The sequence below is a fragment of the Mandrillus leucophaeus genome, unplaced genomic scaffold, assembly GCF_000951045.1.
Source record: "Mandrillus leucophaeus isolate KB7577 unplaced genomic scaffold, Mleu.le_1.0 Scaffold262, whole genome shotgun sequence".
Lineage (NCBI taxonomy): Eukaryota > Metazoa > Chordata > Mammalia > Primates > Cercopithecidae > Mandrillus > Mandrillus leucophaeus.
In genome coordinates this window covers 3,160,350-3,175,104 of record NW_012102721.1, presented here as the reverse complement: position 1 = coordinate 3,175,104, position 14,755 = coordinate 3,160,350, and the positions used below count along the sequence as shown (strand labels likewise).

General features: G+C 40.3%; 1 protein-coding gene and 1 long non-coding RNA gene across 2 annotated transcripts in view; both read left to right on the top strand.

Moving 5' to 3' along the window:
• LOC105542581 overlaps positions 1–12,182 on the top strand; it is a 12,601-nt gene extending 419 nt beyond the window's left edge. Inside the window, exons 2-4 of the long non-coding RNA XR_001006498.1 lie at positions 739–840; positions 9,705–9,851; positions 11,820–12,182. This is a non-coding gene — a long non-coding RNA (uncharacterized LOC105542581). The remainder of the gene's footprint in view (positions 1–738; positions 841–9,704; positions 9,852–11,819) is intronic.
• The window catches only part of DSCAM (Down syndrome cell adhesion molecule), a 909,566-nt gene that overhangs the window by 247,773 nt on the left and 647,038 nt on the right, over positions 1–14,755 (top strand). The window lies entirely within an intron of this gene.

Below are 14,755 nucleotides of genomic sequence, written 5' to 3'. Positions count from 1 at the left end.
AATATATTGCTTTGTTGTGGTAAAATATACATAACATAAAATCCACAATTTGAACCATTTTTAAGTGTTGACTATACACCATTTAAACCAACAAAAATGTTTGCAAATTTGGGTTTTATCCAACAATGCGTGCATATCATGTAGATTTTATTCTTACCCCACCTCTGTATGAACCCTCTGCCTCTGCTTCTGTCAAATGTGTCTGTTCTCTAATTTTGGACATACTTTGTGCTTTCCTGCTTAATTAATTGTTAGTACAACCCTTCCCTTTCCTTTTCACTTCTGCTTTCCTGGTCAACACACCTTCCTGTTGGGCTCCATGGTAGACACCCATTAGCATTTACTCCTTGCCTCCCAGGGAATCTAGGTCATAAAGGGCACCCTCTTTGTTTATAGCACTTAATAGTAATTATAACATCTATGTTGTCTATATTGTCATTTACCTCTTCTATTAACTATTCACATGCTACCAGATAACTTCTTTTATTAAACTCTATGTATATGTCAAGTTCTATAGTAGATGCCAGGTCTCAATAGTAAATATGAATATGATTATTAATATTAAATATGATTTGTCTCCTTTTCTCCTGGGAAGTTTTATACTCTGGACAAAGGGCAGACATTGAACACTGTGTCAATCAGAATAGGCTATGTTGTAGTAGGCTAACAACCTTCAGCACCTTCAAACAACAAAGGCTAATGAATTTCTCGCTTACTCCATTCGCCCTGGTGGCTCAGCTGGGACTTTCATGGTCCTTACTCGTGGACCCTCCACACTGAGGGAGCAGGCTGCATCTGGGGAATTTTGAATCTCAGGAGCGCTGAGAAAAAGAGAACACAGTAAGTCCCAAACTAGCTCTTAAAACTCTTTCCTCACTTCTTCTCTTGTTTCATTGGCAAAAACAAGTGACACGGCCAGTTCTGACTTCAATAGTTGATGGATGTGTGATCTTCCCCTAAGGAGTGTGGGTATCATTTAACTGGATATACAGGCTATACACTCAAATGCACAATTACACATTTTTATGAGACTCAAAACCCTTTCAAAGTAAATTCTGTTACTTCTATTTGAATTTGGTTTTGAATTTTCTGAAATTGAAGGGTTCAAAGAAATGTATAAGGATAATCTTGTCCAATCCCAAATTGTTTGACCCGTGACTCTCAATCTCTGGGCCTCTGCATAAGAGTAGAGATTAAATTATTTTACATTACAGGAAGTAGAAAAAACATCGTAAGTACTTGCCATAAACTAAGTAATATCACACACATCACACACACACACACACACACACACACACACTACATACACATACACACACAAAGATAGATATATAGGACTGGGTGCAGTGGCCAGGGAGGCCAAGGCCGGCAGATCGCTTGAGGCCAGGAGTTTGAGACCAACCTGGGCAACATGTCAAAATCCTGTCTCTACAAAAAAAAAAATAAATAAAATAAAAAAATAAATAAGAAATACAACAATTAGCCACATGGTGGTGCATGCCTGTAGTTGCAGCTACTCAGTAGGCTGAGTTGAGAGGATCACTTGAGCCCAGGAGGCGGAGGTTGCAGTGAGCCGAGATCGCACCACTGCTCTCTAGCCTGGGTGACAGATCAAGACCCTGTCTCATAAAACAAAAGATAGATAAATAGAAAGATAGAGAGATAGATATATAGAGGAAGAAAGGAAAGAAAAAAAAGAGGAAGAAGAAAAGAAAAGATGCTAAGCGCTTATTCCATGGACCATTCTAAATGTTTTTCATGTATTAACTCAAGAGTCAACAAACTTTTTCTGTAAAGGAACAGATACTATATATTTTAGGTTTTGTGGGCCATGAGATCTAGGTTATTACTACGTAACTCTGCCACTGCAGTGCAAAAGTGGCCACAGACAATACATAAACAAATGATTTTGGCTGTGTTCCAATACAAATTTATTTATAAAAACAAACAGTGAGCTGGTTTGACCTTTGTTTTAACTTAGTTTATTCTGATGACAACCCTACTGTTATCTCCATTTCATAGATAAAGAGGCCTGTAGACGTACAGTAATTTGTAGAAGTGCAGTTGAGGCTTGTAGAGGTGCAATCATTTGTCAAAGTTCTCTCCTCTGGTAAGTCGGGGAGCCAGGCTTTGACAAAGGCAAGTTGGCTCCAGGGTTCATGATCCCAACTGTTACGATTCATTACTTCTCTAATAATGCTACTCTGCTGAATTCAGTTAAGCTATCGAAGTATGGATCAGAAAAAGAGGGTTGGGCTTCCAAGATATTTGGTCATTTTATGGATGATCTTTTCTGTCTAAACAAAGACAAAAGACACAAATTATTTGTGGTTTCATTGTGCTGGGGTTGTGTGATTTACTGAGCCACACTAAATACACAACAAGATGGTATACAAAGTGGTACAATGCACCATCTGAATCATTCTTGGCATACACTGACACACAACTTTGGGGGTCTTCAAGTTTCCTTCTGGTGCCTCCCCAGCAGGGTAGAAAAGAAGATAAAAACGTAGCAGAGAAAATCTGTCCAAGAATAGGGAAGAGTAGTCATGGCATGCTTACGTGGTGGGCAGCAGCTGATTTAAAGTTACTAAATCTGAATCCAAATAATGGTTCAATTTCTCTATGCAACCATGCATAAATACCTGTGCTTCTCCAAATCCGAGCTTTCAGGTCTGAATCATGGAGACAGTGTATCTACTTACAGATGCACTGTGGATGATAAAGTAGTTTAAGTAAGCGCAAGTGTTGGCTAAATTACAACGTCTTGTAGACATATGTAAAGTCGTTGCTGTTACTGTTGTCCTCAGAGGAAGGGTTTTGCTTTTGTTGTATTTCAAGGTGACTTAAGTATGGTTGACTGCATATAGAAAAGGAAGAATCCAAACCTATACTGACTGTAATTGAGTCTTTAAATTGCATATTTAAAGAAAATGACTAGCTTTTAAAATCCCAAGTGATTTTAGAGAAGACTCACAGAATTGTTCAGGCTTTCTGCAACATATTTACTCATATAGTTGGGGTGGAAGAAGTTGGATTTGCACTTGTGGTTTTCATAGAGTGGATAGTTTTTCTTGCCTATTCCACATGTTCTAATGCTACATAATTTTTCAGATTTGGCTCACTCGGCTATCATGATCTCCCAACCTACATCTGTTATCGATTTTTGTGTCCTTTCCTAGTTCTTTGCATTCACTTCTATTTGGCACAGGTTATTAGAGTTACTTGTCCATTCATTCAACTAACATGTGGCTGTCTGTTGTGGAGAGGCAGTGTACTAGATGTGAGGGACACAAAGCTCGTGAAGTAGATACGGCTTCTGTCCTCAGTTGGTGTATCTCTCAGTTAGAATCTGTTACTTGGGGGGCAACTGGAGCTCTTTCTCCCTTCCTACTAGGCTGAGAATATGGAAACCAGGTCCCCAGTTAATTTAAGTTGTTTTTTTGATGTTTAAAGAAAACATCCATAAACTCAAGAAGCTTTCTTATGAATCAAGTTTTCAAGTTTTATAGCATTTGCTTTGTACTACTTGTTTTGACCCCATTGAGAAGTTTTATTTCTTCTGTTCTCCTGATTCTTTACCATTTTAGCGGCAAATACGTACTTAGCATCCACTATGCGACTGATGCTTTGGAAATACTATGGAAAACTTGGTAGCAATGAACCCCCTGCCTTTAAGGAGCTTATATTCTATTTTAGATTAGGGAAGCAGGAAGGTCTCTCTCTATGTCCAACAGAATGATAAAGAATGAGCCACATAAGTGGTGTCAAAGAGGAATGCAAAAAGACAACATGGCTGGAGCTGAGTGAAACTAAAAAGAAGACAAGGTTGACAAGAGATGTGATTCAGATCACCAGAGGCTGGGAGACAATGGAGAGCATTTTGATTTTATTCTAAGTTCAATGGAAAGTCACCAAAGAATTGTACGAAGGAGTATAACATAGGGTTTGACACAGTGGGTGAAGATGATCACACTTGCTACTAGAGATGAGGAGTACACTGTAGAGGGGAAAGTATGGGATCAGATAGGGGGTTATTTCAGGTGTCTACATAAGGGATGATGGTGACCTCAACTGGAAGTAGAGCTGAGTGGAGAGATGTGAGATACATTTTCAGATAGTAGGAACAGGACCTGCTGGTGGGTGTGTTGACATGGGCTGAGGGCAGGGATGAGGCAGGAAGATGGTAAAATCAAGAATATTCCTGGGTTGAGCAACACTCCACTGTCTACTCCCTGTGATGCAATTTGGCATTTCTCAACTCTGCCTTCCCTCCTAAAAATCATGAATCAGTAATTTTTTTTTTTTTTTTTTTTGAGACAGAGTCTTCTGTCGCCCAGGCTGGAGTGCAGTGGCACGATCTCAGCTCACTGCAAGCTCCACCTCCTGGGTTCATACCATTCCCCTGCCTCAGCCTCCCAAGTAGCTGGGACTACAGGCTCCCGCCACCATGCCTGGCTAATTTTTTGTGTTTTTAGTAGAGATGGGATTTCACCATGTTAGCCAGGATGGTCTCGATCTCCTGACCTCATGATCTGCCCGCCTCGGCCTCCCAAAGTGCTGGGATTACAGGCGTGAGCCACCGTGCCCAGCCCTCAGGAATCAGTCTTATATTAATTTTATTTTGGGTTCTGTATCTGTTGAATTCCATAAACATTTCTCATTTTTTTCTGGTTACTCATCTATCAGAAATTGTGTAAAGTCCATATTTTTTCAAATTTGGACCTGTAAATACCAAAGATTTAAACTACTAATAAACATGTACTTAATTTCAAAAAGAGACTACTAGATGTAGGTGAATAGGGTTTCCCATTTCCTGAGAGGAGGAAGAGGTGAGAAAGATTGTGTGGGGAAAATTGAGAGGAAAATGGGGCAGCAGTAAAGGAGAATGCCAGCTAAAGGGAATTTGGTTTTGTTGCTGTTATTTATGTGTTTTTTATAAAGATGAGATACAGTCAAGCATGTCTGCACACTGAGTACAGTGATTCAATGGAGAATAAGATATCGTGGTGCAGATACAAGAAAGATAAAAGAACAGAAGGAATGACATCCTTGAGAAGGCCACAGGGTGGGGACTCCCAGCTCCTGCAGCAGGATCTGCCTTGAGTGGGTGACTGGGGTGGGTGCAGGGCAGAGAGAGGTTCTAACTGAGCAAGTTTAGGATGAGGACTTGCACTCCAGAAAAGACTGGAGAAGGCCCTGAGAGAGCTGTTAGGAGGGAAGCCAGAGATGAGAAATGTAGAATCTCATCTGAGGCAGTGAAAAAGGAGCCTGCTAGACACAGGATGGTGGGCCTTTGTTGAGTGACTCTTCCATATGAGGAAAGTGCCTGGATAGCTGGTTTCTGGAGAATTTAAGTATTACTGTATTATACATTATAATGCATCTTTATATAATGTTTTTCTCTTATTCCCCAAGATATTTCATTTTCTTTTGGAAAATGTGGACAGTCAGTCTCCATGTATATCTCTGTGGTTTCTAGCTCTTTCTAAGAGCTTTTTGCTTTTGTTTTTGAGACAGAGTCTTGCTCTGTCGCCCAGGTTGGAGTGTCATGGTGTGATCTCCGCTCACCGCAACCTCTGCCTCCTGGGTTCAAGTGATTCTCCTGCCTCAGCCTTCCAAGTAGCTGAGATTACAGGCATGTGCCACCACGCCCAGCAATTTTTTTTTTTTTGTATTTTCAGTAGAGACGGGGTTTCACCGTATTGGCAAGGCTGGTCTTGAACTCCTGACCTCATGATCTGTTCGCCTCGGCCTCCCAGAGTGCTGGGATTACAGGCGTGAGCCACCGCGCCTGGCCCCTGGTTTCTGACTCTTATATTAATTTTGTTTTGAGCTGAGTATCAATTGAACTTCATAATCATCTCTCATTTTTTCAGGTTCCTCATTCCTGTTTCAGAAATCGTTCATAAATGTTCATTATTTTCACATTCAGACACCTAAATAACAATGATTTAAACTAAACGTTTAACTTCAAAATGTATATACTATTTGCCTTTTTATGGTGAGAATATATTTGTATAATACCTATTTATGTCAACACAGCAACTAACATCATAAATATACTCTTAGATTAGAAAAGCTCACTTTATATAATCAGAGTATTTTCTCCATGTTTCTTATAAAATAACTGGTATGAATAAGCTATTTGGAATATCATTCAATTACTTACACCTCATTTCTTTCAAAATGTATTGGAGATACTTCCCAATTTGCAGGTGCCTGGAAGGTTGGAGTGATGAGTGTGTGTTTGTGTGGACGTGTGTTTGGATGTGTACGCACACAAAGGTTTCCCCTTCCCTAATCTAATCTTTTTTTCTTTTTTGGCCTGACTTCTATACACAATTTTCTTAGCTCTTCTGGTAGGTTATTTAGGAACTCAAAAGTGCTGGGCAATGGCTTTCATCTCCTGTCAGGCTTCATTCTTTTCTTCGGGGGAATGTTATGCATTCCAGAAGACTCTCCTTCCAAGCATCATTCACGTGGTCATGCCGTCCAGGTGCCTCTCACCCCACCTGGAGATGAGGCTGTTCTGTTTTCCTACTTTGGTAATCCCCACCTCTGTTCTAAGGGCCTGGCCAAAACACGGAAAGTCTTACCTTTTTTTTTTTTGATCCGATCTTACAACAGTGCTGGTGACATTTTATTCTAGATAGATGTTTGCATGAGGGAGTTCTTAAAAAAAATTTTAAAAAAGATTTTTCTGTCTCTGAGCTTTTTTCATCTATTTCCTCCTTCTGTCATATTGCCAGAAGCTAATTGAGAGTCAGTTATGTTTTATTTTAACCCAGTGATACAAGCAATGATGAGTTTTCATGTTAGTAAAATGGGAAAATGAGATGTGGAGAGGCTGAGGGGCAAGATGAGAATCGGCACAAAAATCTGATTGACACAGCATTTTGCGAGAGGCAAGAATGTCCCTGTTAGGCAGGAAGCCCTGGGTAAGATAACCTGGAATGCGTGTATATGATCAGAACACAGGGCAAAAAACCGTTCTCAAGGCTTATCGCCACGTGAAGATTGAAAGACAAACAAACCTGAGTGAACTCATTGAAAAAAATCTTTTGTGCCTGGAAACATTCTGAAAGGGGCCCCTCCCTTGGGCTATAAGATCAATGGTGAATATCATTATCAAATCAGATATGGGTAAGCTTTTACAGCTCCCAGTTCCCAGTGACTATACCTTAAAGAACAAAACAAAACAAAAATACCAGTATCCGTAAGCAAGTGTTTGCTCTTGACCACATATTAATATTTACATATGAAAGTCTATTCTGGGGAAGGACAGTGAGGAAGATGGAAAAATCAATGAAAAGCTCCCTCGTGGAATTTGTAGAGGCCTTTCTTTCAAAGGCGAGCCCCTCCGCACTGATTTGTTTGCAGAGACCCACACAGGCCCTATATTTATTTAGTTCCTATTTAAAAAGAAGCTTTCCTCCTGCCTCAGACAGACTTCACCTTTCTGTTGCAAAAGATGTTTCCTTGAAATGAAAATGTAATGAGTGTTAGATCAGTAGCATGTAGCTGCCAGGCTATCTCTTTGATCCAGTTCGGAATGCATTTGTTAAAAAGCTGCTTTATTGATTTTTTTAGCTGCTTTTTGCTGTGTTTGGATCATTTGTACATATGCACATCACAATTTTTGCTACATCAAAGTGCTTAGTAAGTTCACTGCACTCAGGAAATAGCATACAAAACAAAGGAACTTTGCTCTAAAAAGATTTCTGCCACTTAACCTCCAATATGAAAGTTGTTTTTAATGCTTTTTTTTTTTTTTTCTGAATAGCTTCAAAATATTTTATGCAGTCTTCAATGAGTAAGCCAGAGCCCCGCCTCAGATCTCCTTTGAAAATGATACATTCTGGAAAAGGAAGGATTTGATAGAACGAGTAAATGCATCTCACATCCATTCTGCTGGACAGGAGTCATTTTACTTCAATTAATTATTTGATTGGCTCAATTTGCGGTGGCAGTAGCTTCCAGGAAAGTGTTGACAATATTTGATGTATGTGAGGATAGCTGTTAATTTAGTAATAAGTAGAAATTTACTAGGTAACTAATGTGATGTTTCTTTATTAGGTCCAATTATATGACAAAGAATGAGCACATTATAACCTTTAATGCTGATTTTTTTTTTTTTGTATCGTGTACATACAAATCAGTGTTAAGTGCTTTTAATTCTGAACAGATATTTCCTGGGGGCAGACTTGGAGCCAGCTCAGAGGAAAGCACGACTGGGAAGACAGAACTGAGTTTGCTCCACTTTTGGTCTCAAGCCAAAAGCGCTGACTGTGGTCAAGTGTGGGCTGCCCAAAGGAGCTGTCCATTCTAGCCTCCAACTAGACCCCTCGTGCTGGTGGTATTCAGGTGGGCTGTACCTCCTGCAGATGGACAAATGAACATGCATTAAAGATTTGATTTAACTCATTCAGTGAGGGAGCTAGGAAAATGTTATAACCAGTTGAAATGGGGATCAAAACCAACATTTATTTGTCAGCAATAGTGAAATGAATATGCAAATGGAGTCAAAACTGGTTTTTCCATGGGAATGGTGTCAGTGGGGAGGGAAACCAATTACACCCCTATGAGAGGGGCGGAATTTGTGGTGTTCATCAGTTACCTGCAACTTACAGGTTTGTAAAATAGCTCAAAGACAGTGAAAACTTAGAATGTGATAACCTCTAAAGTCTAGAAATTGTGTTATTTCCCATTGAAGCACACCTTTTTTTGTACACCTCCAACAGTGGGGCAGACACTCAAATCCTTTTCTTTTTGTCTTTAAAGTCAGGAAAGTAACTGACTTCAGGGGTTGGGTGAAAGTCAAGGGGTAAGAAAATAGGAGGCAGGTGATAACTGTGGGCTTCCAGTAATATTTTGGTAAGTGTAAAGGAAACACGACCTAAAATAGCAATGCATCAATTGAGTATTTAAAAGCCTTTTGTCTTTTTTAGAAATTTTGTCATTGTGGTGGTAGTTGATATAAAAAGTAGTTTTCCCCTTTCCTGAATTTTATCTTTTATTTTCTCTTTCTATTTTTTTCCTTCCCTCCTTCCTTCCTTCCTTCCTTCCTTCCTTCCTTCCTTCCTTCCTTCCTTCCTTCCTTCCTTCCTTCCTTCCTTCCTTCCTTCCTTCCTTCCTTTTTCTTTCTCTTTCTTTCTTTCTTCCTTCCCTTCCCTTCCCATCTTCTTTCCTTTCTTTCCTTTCTTTCCTTTCTTTCTCCCCTCCCCCTCCCCTTCCATGACCTCCTTCAGTGCCAGTCCACATTTTTGTTTTGATCCATCCCTTTGCACATTGGACTCTCAAAAACAGCAATTCCTAACTGCTCAATTGGATTTGCCATTTGGGGCCATCTCTGTGCATGGCCTCTAAATAAATTTACCAAGTCCCCTTGGTGCAAAATTGAGATATAGATGAATGGGTGCTACCTAAGAGAGGAACAGGGACACCTGGGTCTGGTGGAACAATGTCCCAAAAGCGCTACATGACTTCGGCAAACACCGCTGTTTTCTGGGTGCCATCCCATCTTGTCCCCAAGCGGAAGTCAGAGGGTACTTAGCAGCCATGGCCTGGCCTGGCTGCAAAGAGCATCCAGTCAGCATCGTCATACACTGGAGCTTTGAACCAGTGATCCTCAAGCCTCTCCGGTTAGGTCACTGGGAATTTATACTTTCCTAGAATGCCCATTTTCTCGCTGTTCATCTCAGAATGAAATCTCACCTCATGTGACAGTAGTCATGAAACCCAAAGGCACAATGTGGAGAGGAGTTCACGAGAATGCCTGGTATGAGGAGAGCACCCCAAATCACTCTTTATGAGCTCACCTCAAAATCTCGGGCTCCACTTATTCCACAGTAGTTTTCTTGTTTTTGTTTTTCTATTTATAAAGATGTAATTTACATGTAATAAAATGTATTATTTTTAACATGTACTTCTTCTTTTGAACATATGCTTAGAGTCATACCACAATCAGATAACATTTCTGTGGGACCCCCAAACTTCCCTGGTGCCCCTTTTTTGTCATTTTTATCCCCGGTCTCCCAACTTTAGCAACCACTGTTGTGATTTCTATCTCTATATTTTGCTTTTTCTAGAATGTCATATAAATGGAATCCTAGAAATGCAACCTTTTGAGTCTGGCTTCTTTCACTTATAATGCATCTGAGATCCATCAATGTCGTCACTCGCATCAGTGCACACTGAGCCATATTCTCTAGTATAAATGAACCACGGTTTATTTTCTCATCTACTGAAAGTGAGGTTGTTGGGTTGTTTTTAGTTACGGGACATCATGAATACAACCAGTAGAAACATTAATTTACAGATTTTGTATGTGAACACAGTGTAGTGTTTCTGAGTTGAATGGCAAACAAATGTTTAATTTTATAAAAAGCTGTCAAATTGTTTTCCAAAATAGCTAATCCATTTGGAATTCTCACTAGCAGTATATCAGAGTTCCAGTTGTTCCATCATATTCTCACCATCATTCGGTATTGCCTCCCTCCCTTCTTCACTTGCTCTTCTCTTTTTCCATTATATTCTCATCATTATTTGGTATTGCCTGCCTGCCTGCTTGCCTGCCTTCCTCCCCTCCCTTCCTCTCTCTCCCTTCCCTTCCCTTCCCTTTTTCCTTCCTTCCTTTTATTTTCCTTTCCTTTCCCTCCCTCCCTCCTCCCCCCCTCCCCCTCCCTCTTTTCTTCTTTTCCTCTTCCTTCCTTCCTCTTTCTTTTTTCCTCCTTTCCTTCTTTTTATTTATCTTTCTTTCCTCCCATTCTACTAGATTTCATAGTGTTATCTTATATGGTTTAAATGAGATTACCTTAATTATTAATATGTTGAGCTTTTTTTTTACATGCTTAAAATCTTCTCTCCAAGTATCTGTTCAAATCTTTTGACTGGGCTGTCTTTCAAAAGCTTTCCAATTCAAATTCCATCTTTCCAAAAATATGAATTCATTAAGTCTAGAAAGTATCGATGGGCATATTTACAATGCCTGTGGATGCAATGGCAAAACAAACTCCTAGAATAGATTATTTTGTAGTTCCTTAATATGTAGATATTAAAGAAAGCAGTAATCAACTCAAGCCATAGTGGATTCACTAAGAATAAATAATGTGAAGGGACCCATTTCCTTTCTTTTTCATGAATTAACTTAATTTTATATTAGAATAGTTTAATGGATATATTTTATTTCATGCTTGTGAACAAAATGGAGAAATACGAACTATGTAACAATAAGTAAATTATATTTTGTTGAAAAACTATTACCCCAACATATTAATCTTTTTGAATCTGTCAAGCTGGAGGAATATTCCTTAGTAATTAAATTCAAAATAATGTAATCATCAAAAATATTCCAATTAAGTCAATAATAGTTTTATAAATATTATTAAATGTGTATATTTTATTCTTATTTTAGAAATATTACATATTATGATAAATCTGTTATAGTTTCATGGGAGAAGGATCCTCTGACATTCATCTCAGAATGCTATACTTCACTTAAAGTTTACCTCCTTTTGTTATATTAACCCCACTTCATGAGATGCTGTTTATTCTACTTTTTTAAAATGTGTATGTCTCACTTTAATGGTGTTGCTTTTGTTTTTTTAAAAAAATTGCTTATCTTTACATTTGAGATTTCCCTTTACCCTGTGGGTTTAAGTGGCATACTGCTTGCCTCAGCCTGTTTTGAGTAATTCTGAGGTAGAGGCAGGACAGATTGCGAGGGCTGACATGCCAGTGGCTGCAAAGTCTCTCCCCTTTTTCCTGGGTCTTGGTAGACACTTGAGTTTCTGCCGTGTTGTCCCTTCCACCTCCAGGTGCTTTTCCTGCCTGTGTTCTGCAGCCAAGTGCCCTGTGATTGCTATAAGAGGGATGAATGAGGACTGGGGGTGGGGATGCGGCAAACTGACCAGCTGCCACCTCTCCATTCTCCCAGTCATCTCTCTGATCATTGTCTCTGCACTAGCTCACAGTCTGGAAGCTTGGAGAGCCTCTTTTGTTTCTCCACTTTTTTTTTTTTTTTCCTCTGAGCTCTCTGTAAAAGCATGTTTTGGATTGTGCTCTCTTCTTTCAATTAATTTATATCTACCCTCTGTCTTTTAGGAACTTATTTATATTATTTGACAAAGCACAAATGTGCAGAAAAATCCTAGGCCTAATAAGCCCAGATGTTCCAGGTGCAGATTCACACTTCTCTCTCATGAAACTCCCCTTCCCAGGCCATCAGGGTGAAAGCAGGGAGGCAGCTGCTGTGAGGACAGCACTGTCATGCAGCACTAGAGGCCATTCCACACACCGCACCCACTGCCACGGCAACAAGCACCCCTCCTGCCCTCCTGCCCTCCTGCCCTCCCCCTTTAGAGGATATCGTGTGGAAGTTCCATAAAGGCAAAGACCATGGAGAGTTCATCAATGATTTTAGCCGGTAACGTTTTAAAATGTATTTATTCACTCTTCGTTTGGATTTTCTGCAAACGGAGTACACATTTCGATAGGCATCAAGCAGCCTGTTGATTTCATGTGCACTAACTAGCAATTTTCTTCTTATCAGAGATGCTTATTGAAACATGAGCCTTTCATTTCTTAATGCAATGCCACCTTTTTAATCAGTCCCGCACAGCTCTTAATTCAGGAGCGAGACTGTTAGTAAACAAAGTTCTCCTTAGAAAGCAGACCTGACAATTCCTATTGTTCGTGAGGCTTCACCTTCACCAAGGCAGCCATATTGACAAAAGTCCCAAGTGTGTTGCAAAGCAGACGGGTGCCGGTGTTTTGCCTGCCTCACATTGGAACACCCGTCCCCTGTCTGGCATTGCTCTGCAATAGGAATTTTGGTGGGAAAGGAGAAGTTGCAGAATCTGAGTCAGATTGTAGCTTGTAGCTACTCTGTGGACACCTGACCTAGCTTCTTCTAAGTCAATGCTCCTTAACTGAGCACAGATTTGACCCCAGAAGTCATATGGCAATGTCAGCAGACAGTTTCAACCATAATGACTGGGAGGGAGCTGCTGGCATCTAGTGTGTAAGGACCAGAGGTGCTGCTAAACATACTCTGATGCATAGAATGTTCCCATGAAAAATAATTCTCTGGCTCCAAATGTCTACAGCACCAAGCCTGAGAAACCCTAGTTTCAGTTACAGTACCTGGGAGCCAGTGGATCTCCAGTGTCCTGCGTTGGTCTTGAAAGAGCTGGGAGGGGGCAGGCTGTGGCCTCTGGTGTTGTGTGATGGCAGCAGCAACATCCACTCAAGACTGGTTCTGTGCCTGGCCTTTGTTCTGGGTGTTGGCTTCTGCCTGGCTGTCTTAGAATGTATTTCTGGTGCCTGAGACCATTCTTAAGTTCTGTGACTCACTAGAAGGGCTCACAGGGCTCAGTGAGACTCAGGACTATGGTTCATCACAGTGAAAAAACATGCAGTGGCATCAACAAGGAAAACAAATGCACCAGGCAGTGGCCTCTACAATCTTCCTGTGGATTTGCACAAGACACATTCATTCCTCCAGCAATGAACTTCAGTGATGTAAGCCGAGTGTCTAAGCCCAGGGAGGGCAGCTTGGGTCTCAGAGGCTAGAGCTTTTATCGGGGGCTGGTCACATAGGCACCTATTTCCAGGAGGAAAGCTGGTGACCACCATACATCATGCTGTTGACTTGGTACGAACCACCTAGATAAGCTTGGGCAGCAGGTGTCAGGACCCCGGGTGTATAAAACAAACATATTCATTAGCAGCACAGGGAGTATTGCAGGGCCAAAGTTTTCAGGAGCTGACCAAGGGTCAGTTAGGCCTTCCTGAAGAGATGTGAGACTGGCACTGTCAGGCAGCTAGCTCTTTCCTGCACACTGCAGTTGTCAAGACCTTCCCAGTCATTCTGTGCTTTCTTTAGTAACCTTTCAGTGAAGCCCTTTCTGCTAAAGTCAGACAAATTCAGTTATTTCTGCTTCCAACCAAGAAGAGGAGCTGACTCATACACAATGTAATTCAAAAATAATAACCGAGGCCACTTATGGTGTTTGCATTGATCTTGTATGCATGCGTGTGTGTGTGTGTTTGATTTGATTTCAGAACATTATCATTTCTATCAGAAAGTGGGCTTTCTTGAAGACTTCATGACAGCCACGCATGAGTCCATGGGCTGGTGTGGTAGGGAAGCACATTGTCTGCCTGTGGCGTTTAATGATATGCATTTTAAATATTTTTTCTTTTTTTAATAGCGACAAAGACCCAGGACACATGCAAAGACTACCCATATCACATGTTTCACCTTTGTTGGTTGGTATAGAGCTGTCTGCCCAGGAAAGACTTTAGCTCCATCTGTCTGCCTGTTATTACACATTCCAGGCCACTTAATACATCCAGCTTAGCTGTAGTCTGAAGTACCCTGCTTTTCTTAGGTTTGAAATGAATGTAGCTCATGCAAGTAAGATGTGTTGTAGTCTCTTAGGAAGCAATATCGCCACTCAAAGTAAAGAAAGATCTCAGAAAGAAACGGTACAAATTTGTTGGGGAGTATTTAGCCATGTTGTCTGGCTTTCTTACCCACCACATGTTTTGTTTTTCAAAGCAATTAAAGATAATGATGAAGAGATCACTCTTAAAGTGCTCGTTTTTTACTTTTCAGATTTATTAGAAAGCAGAATTTTTTAAAAAAATATATAAAGCTGACAAAAATTATTCATAGAGTCGTCATTTAGAGAAAATTGTTAATATTTTGGTATATAATGTTCCCATCAATTTTCTTTTCTTTTGTTTT